Source organism: Colobus angolensis, unplaced genomic scaffold, assembly GCF_000951035.1.
Source record: "Colobus angolensis palliatus isolate OR3802 unplaced genomic scaffold, Cang.pa_1.0 Scaffold66, whole genome shotgun sequence".
Taxonomy (NCBI): Eukaryota; Metazoa; Chordata; class Mammalia; order Primates; family Cercopithecidae; genus Colobus; species Colobus angolensis.
In genome coordinates this window covers 952,090-958,924 of record NW_012120265.1, presented here as the reverse complement: position 1 = coordinate 958,924, position 6,835 = coordinate 952,090, and positions in this window count along the sequence as shown.

The window sequence follows — 6,835 nt, the reverse complement described above, 5'->3', positions numbered from 1 at the left end:
CCTCGCCCAGCATATAAATCCATATGAACGCTCATGCACACACACGTGCACAGTCACACGTACATGCTTGTACACAAAACATTTGCATGCACACGCCTACCCACATGTTCATGCCTACACACATGCGTGCACCTGTGTATGTGCACAGAGCGAGGCCCAGGCAGAGTTGGCCTGTCCTGTGACGTTCACTTTTGTGACCAGGGGCTCAGTGCGGCTCCCAGCTATCGGGCTTTGGGCTAACTTACGGCTGAGCTGCCTGGATGTAGGCGGTGCAAAGCTCACTGGGATATGCCTACTTCCTCCTTCATAGCAGAGAGCAGCTCTGAGCAAGAAGCCAGGAGAACCCAAGGATGGGCTCTTTCTCCTGCTTCCTGCAGCCTCTGCCACCCCCCGAAGGGAGGGCTGATGCTAGCTCACGGAATCACAAGGGCTGAAGGCCACACGGATGGCCGCACTTGAGACTGCTCCACGTCCTCCAGGGACTGCTGACAGAGCACCAGGAGCCCTCTGAGCCCTGCTGGGAACACAGCCTGTAGGGGCTTCTGCAGCTCTGGGCCCCTGATGTGCGAGGCAGAAGGACAGACACTCAGGAAACCCCACTCTCAGAGATGGGGCTGAAGAGGATGGTCACAGGACTGGCAGATGTGTGCCCTTCCCCCAGGCCAGGAGGAAGTGGATAGGGCTTGCTCAAGGCGGCTGCTGAGCAGCCAGGGCTGTGGGGAAGGGGGTTGCCAGAGAAGGGACGTCCCTCCCTGGCAGTGGGATGGGGGTGGTGGGAGCAGAAACAAGCTGGGACCACAAGCTGGAGTGCCCCCTGCAAGGCTCATCGGCCTGGTCCTCTCCTGCTCCCACAGGTGGGAGCAGCCCATGGGCCTGTCCTTTCACCCACAGCTCTGGGCTGACCCCCTCTACCTGGGCCCGAACACTACCATACCCAGCTAATTTACGTATTTTTAGTAGAGATGGGGTTTCACCATGTTGGCCAGGCTGGTCTCAAACTCCTGACCTCAAGTGATCCGCCTGCCTTGGCCTCCCAAAGTGCTGGGATTACAGGTGTAAGCCACTGTGCCTGGCCACAAGACCCCATCTCTATAAACAAATTTAAAAATTAGCTGGGCGTGGTGGTGCACGCCTATAGTCCCAGCTACTCGGGAGGCCGAGGCAGGAGGATTGCTTGAGCCCATGAGGTCAAGGCTGCAGTGAGCTGTGATCATGCCACTGCACTCCAGCCTAGGCCACAGAGCAAGACCATGTATCAAAAAAAACAAACAAAAAATAAAACAAAACTGCTTCCAAACAGGGAAGCAACTGTTTTAATGCCTTTTGTGAAAGAATCCTTCCCTCCCTGGATTGGGGAGTCTCCTTTGTTAAATACTACACATGGAGTTATTTTATATATGTGGGTCTACCTCTGGGCTGCTGAGGCTTATGAGGTGCCACACTATTTTGATTATCAGAGCTTCAGAGAATGTTCTCACTTGGCAGGGCTCAGTCTTTTGTGGTTTCCCAGGAGACCTGGGACCTGGAAACTAGTCTTGCTGTGGCTTAAGATCCCTGCCCCAAGTGGATGTGAAACCTGCCCCTGGAGAATCCCCTGGTTCTGGTGGGAATGGAAGGAAGCAGACTGGGGCTGGAGGAACCAGGGACCTGAAGTTCCTGTGGGGGACAGCTCAGCCAAGTGGCAACCTCGGGTTGTGGTTGTGTTTTGGGGTCTGGGTCCTGAAAACATGTTTCCTTCCTTAAACCGAATTGTCTCACCAAAATACCCCAAGGCTAACATACCCGCTCTACCCCCTGACTCTGCCCATCCCACGCACAGACAATGCGAACGGGAAGCAAAACACATCCTCCAGCTGATAGCATCAGTACGACCAAGGCCTTTTGTAAGAACAATCCCCTTGTCACCAAATGAAAATCAAACTGTCAGACTATAAAGATCCTCGAAGAAATGCCAAAAAGTGGTAACAAAGTGCCTGTTAATGGATGAATGGAAAAACACAACGTGGCCCATTCATCCAATAGAATATTATTTGGCCATAAAAAGAAACGAAGACTGAGCGAGGTGGCTCACGTCTGTAATCTCAGCACTTTGCGAGGTCGAGGCTGGCAGACCGCTTGAGTTCACGGGTTCGAGACCAGCCTGAGGAACATGGCGAAACCCTGTCTCTACAGAAAAAAAAAACACACAAAAATTAGCCAGGCGTGGTGGCGCATGTCTGTAATCCCAGCTACTTGGGAGGCTGAAGTGGGAAGATGGCTTGAGCCTGGGAGGCAGAGCCTGCAGTGAGCCGAGATTGTTACACTGCACTCCAACTTGGCCAACAGAGCCAGATCTTGTCTCAAAAAAAAGGAAGGAAGCATCGATTCATGCTATAACGTGGATGAAACTAAAAAACATGATGCTGAGTGAGAGAAGCCAGACACGAAAGACCATATGGGGTGTGACTCCATTTATAGAAATGTCCAGAACACCAGAACAAATTCACAGACACAGAAAGTGATGAGTCGTTGTCAGGAGCTGGGGGACGAGGAGTGGGGAGTGATAGCTAATGGGGATGGGGACGGGGTTTCCTTTCGGGGGATGAAAGTGTTCTGGAATCAGATAGAGCTGGTGTTTGCACAACACTGTGAATGCACTGAATATTACTCATTATAAATTACACGTTATATGCATTTCACTAAAATAAAAATGAATACTCCTTTTAAAAAAACGGAGCAGTGCAAAAAGAAATGGCTTCGTAAAAGCCAGGCCGGTATATGCTTTCTGCACTCTGAAAAAATGTCAATCTCAATTCAGGGCCATTTCTTTGTGTTCTCATAGAAAGGAGGTGTAAGGAAAGGCATGACAACGAAAAAAACAGGCCCTGGGGGTGGGGGTCAGTGGCCGGATGTGAATTAGCCGCTCTCAAGGCCGGCTGCACAGAAAGTAGGGTTCTGCCTACCAGTTTGGTGGAGGATTCGGAATTTACTGGAAAATAAAGGCCTCTGGACGGGGCCTCCAGAAAGTGTAGCGTAGCCGTTTCGTTTATATAAGGCCATAATTTGAAGCCACATGTTTATAGGATGAAATCATTCTCAAGCTAAGAGAAGGCTAACTAGCATTGCAGCAGACTCCTTTAGGATGTTAGCAGCAGACTCCTTTAGGATGCATCCTGCAGCATTCAGTGCATGTCACGTTTCGCGTACATTTCGCTGATTCTGTTGAGGATTTTTTTTTTTTTTAAGAAGAAACGCTCATGGGCCCTATGGGAAAGATGGAAACACACGGAGGAACGACCACAAAGTCAGTCTGTCGGTCAGGGTGGCTCAGAGTGGGAGGACGACTTAGAGGCCTTTGTCCTCATTTTCTACATCTCCAACCTAACCATAAGATGGCCATGCTCACGTGCCAGTTGGGAGGAAGAGGACACTCAAGAGAAGAAACTGTTAAGAAAACTCCAAGGGATGGCCCAGTGCAGGTGACAGGAGGGAGGAACTAAGCTCTTTTGGGGCATTTCAGAAAGTGGGGATATGGCCAGGTGTGGTGGCTTACTTCTGTAATCCCAGCACTTTGGGAGGCTACTTGAGCCTAGGAGTTTGAGATCAGCCTGGGCAACAAAGAAAGACCCCCCCAGTTCTACAAAAAATAAGAAATGAGCCGGGCATAGTGGCGTGTACCCGCGGTCCCAGGTACTCAGGAGGCTGAGGTGGGAGGATCACTTAAGCCTGGGAGATCGAGCCATGATAGTGCCACGGCATTCCAGCCTGGGCAACAGAGACAGATCCTGTTTTTCTCTCTCTCACACACACACAAACAAGTAAATAAACAAAGTAAGCGGGGCTGCTTCCAAGAATCCACTGCAGAGGTGAATGGGCTCATATCACAGTCTGGCACAGGACATCACAGGAATTGGTGGGCATCACTGGTGGCCCAGGCCCTGCTAAGGGGCCAAGTCCTAGGGGTGGGACAGGGCAGGGATGGGAAACTCCTTGGGCAGCAGCTGGGGGAGCCAGCAGGGCCAAGAAACAGCATCCGCAGGGCAAAATCACAAAGAGAGGCATTTCCAGTTGGTAGTTCATTCGTGTTCCCCAAAACTCATGCTTACCCTGAAACTCAGAATGTGACCTTGTTTGGAAATAAAGTCTTTGGGGATGTAGTCAATTAAGATCAGGCTGTACTGGACTAGGGTGGGCTCCAAATCCAAAGACTTGTATCCTTATAAAAGGAAAAGAGACACATGTGCACACAAAGGGAAGATGGCACATGAATAAAGAGGGATTGGAGTGACGTGACCACAGACCACGGAACGCCTGGAGCCCCAGAAGCTAGAACAGGCAGGAAGAGTCCTCCCCTAGAGCCTCCAGAGGGAGTGTGGTCCTGCTGACACCTTTTTTTTTTTTTTGAGATGGAGTCTTGCTCTGTCGCCCAGGCTGGAGTGCAGTGGTGCGATCTCAGCTCGCTGCAACCTCCACCTCCTGGGTTCAAGCAATTCTCCTGCCTCAGCCTCCTGAGTAGCTGGGATGACAGGCACCCACGACCATGCCCGGCTAATTTTTTGTTTGTTTGTTTGCTTGTTTTTGAGACGGAGTTTCGCTCTTGTTGCCCAGGCTGGAGTGCAATGGTGCGATCTCGGCTCACTGTAACCTCCGCCTCCCAGGTACAAGCGATTCTCCTGTCTCCGCCTACCAAGTAGCTCAGATTATAGACATGCACCACCACGCCTGGCTAATTTTTTTGTATTTAGTAGAGACAGGGTTTCACCATGTTAGTCAGGCTGGTTGTGAACTCCTGACTTCAGGTGATCCACCTGCCTCGGCCTCCCAAAGTGTTGTGATTATTGGCATGAGCCATCGTGCCCGGCCAACACCTTCATTTCAGACTTGTGGCCTCCTCAGCCACCCCAGGATAGGTACTTAGTTATGGAAGCCCCACGACATGAATCCAGTTGCCCAGTGCCAAAGACCTTGAGTGGAACACTCAGGCCAGAAAGTAGCTGGGTGAGCCCTGCCGTTGTTCCAGCCTTTTTTCCTGCCTTAACTGAATATTCCCAAGAAGCTCATCCCAAATGCTCTCTCGTGACTTCTGCCAATTCCACGCTCACCCACGGGGAGTTGAATGTGTTCTTCTGAACCTGTTCAGATTGTCCCTTGTCTTCCACAAGGCATTCCCTGAGACCTTCCATCCAGCCTGACTGTTCTGAGCCCCACGCCCTGGAGAAAGTCCCTTTCCAGGTATGTGTTCTTTCAGCACGTTCTGGCCACCTGCCTCCCCACAGCCCAAGCACGCTCTGACCTGTGCTACACGCCCACCCCTCCAGGCCCTGGGGTCTCCCTCCCTGGGATCTGTGCTGATGTTTCAGAGGAGGCTGTCTTCTTTCAACATATGGTTAACAAATGTTCCTCCAGTGCTCACCCCAGGCCAGACTGAAGCTGGGCACAGGAGAGAGAATGTGGAGGTGAAGGAGACAGAAAACACACTCACCACAAAGCAAGGAGGTATTTGCAACAGCGATAAGTGCTTTGGGGAGGAAAAATCCAGCATAATTGTGCTAGCACAGCAGTTCTCAGCCAGGAGTGAGTCTGTCCCCACTGGGACAGACATCTGTCTGGAGACCTTTTTTTTTTTTTTTTGAGATGAAGTCTTGCTCTGTTTTCCAGGCTGAAGTACAGTAGCGCTATTTCAGCTCGCTGTCACCTCTGCCTCACGGGTTCAAGTGATTCTCATGCGTCAGCCTCCCAAGTAGCTGGGACAAAACGCCCCCGCCACCACACCCAGCTAATTTTTGTATTTTTAGTAGAGACGGGGTTTCTCCATGTTGGCCAGGCTGGTCTTGAACTCCTGGCCTCAAGTGATTCACCCGCCTCAGCCTCCCAAAGTGTTGGAATTACAGGCGTGAGCCACTGTGCCTGGCCATGGAGACATTTTGGATGTTACCATTTGCGGCAAGGGGATACTGCATCTTGTAGGTGGAGGCCAGGGATGCCACTCAGTGTCCCACAGTGCACGGCATGGGCCCCACAGCAAAAAATAATTGGCCCCCAAAAATAATTGGCCAGGCCAAGGTGGGGAAGCCAGGGATAGGAACCCATGGGGCAGTGCTCAGGGCAAATGGTTGCTAAGGCCTGTATAGTGCAAACGAGCTGGACGTGCCCAGAGCTTGAGGACAGCAGCCCAGGCGAGGGTGGGGAGCGGGCAGGCGGGGTCAGAGCGGTTCTGAGAACAAGGAGCCCAGTGTGGCCAGTGGGTCCAAGGCTGGAGGCAGGGAGAGAGAAGCCGAGATGGGGAAGGTCAGACCCTCCAGGGCGCGGCAAATGTGGTTAGATTTTCATGCAAGTCCGACAGGGGAGCCCCATGTGGTTTGATGCAGGGGCACCAGGACCAGAGTGACATTAAGAAAATGTTGCCATCTGTGGCAGATGGACTGTGGGGGGCCTGGGTGGAAGCATGTCCTGTGGGTGCCTTGGGGGGAGCTGACATTTGCCTGGATCAGGCCCATGAGACGCAGGTGGGTTCTGGTCACAGGTAGAAGGCCGAGCCACTGGGCCCCGCAGGTGGCTGGGCTGCAGGTCCTTCCCGGGTGACCTGTGGGCTTGTAAACGAAGATGGGGAGGGCAGCCAGGGACGTGGGTCTGGAAGTGCAGACCCCTCTGCAATCACACAGCCCATCTGTCGTCACGCCCAGAGGGAAAGCCATCTTGAGGGTAAGAACAGGGGTTTCCCTATGTTGCCCAGGCCAGGCTCGAATTCCTGGGTTCAAGCAATCCTCCCACCTCAGCTTCTGGAGTAGTTGGGACTACAGGTGCAAGTCCACACTCAGCTAATTTTTCTTTTTTTTTTTTTTTAAAGATGAGATCT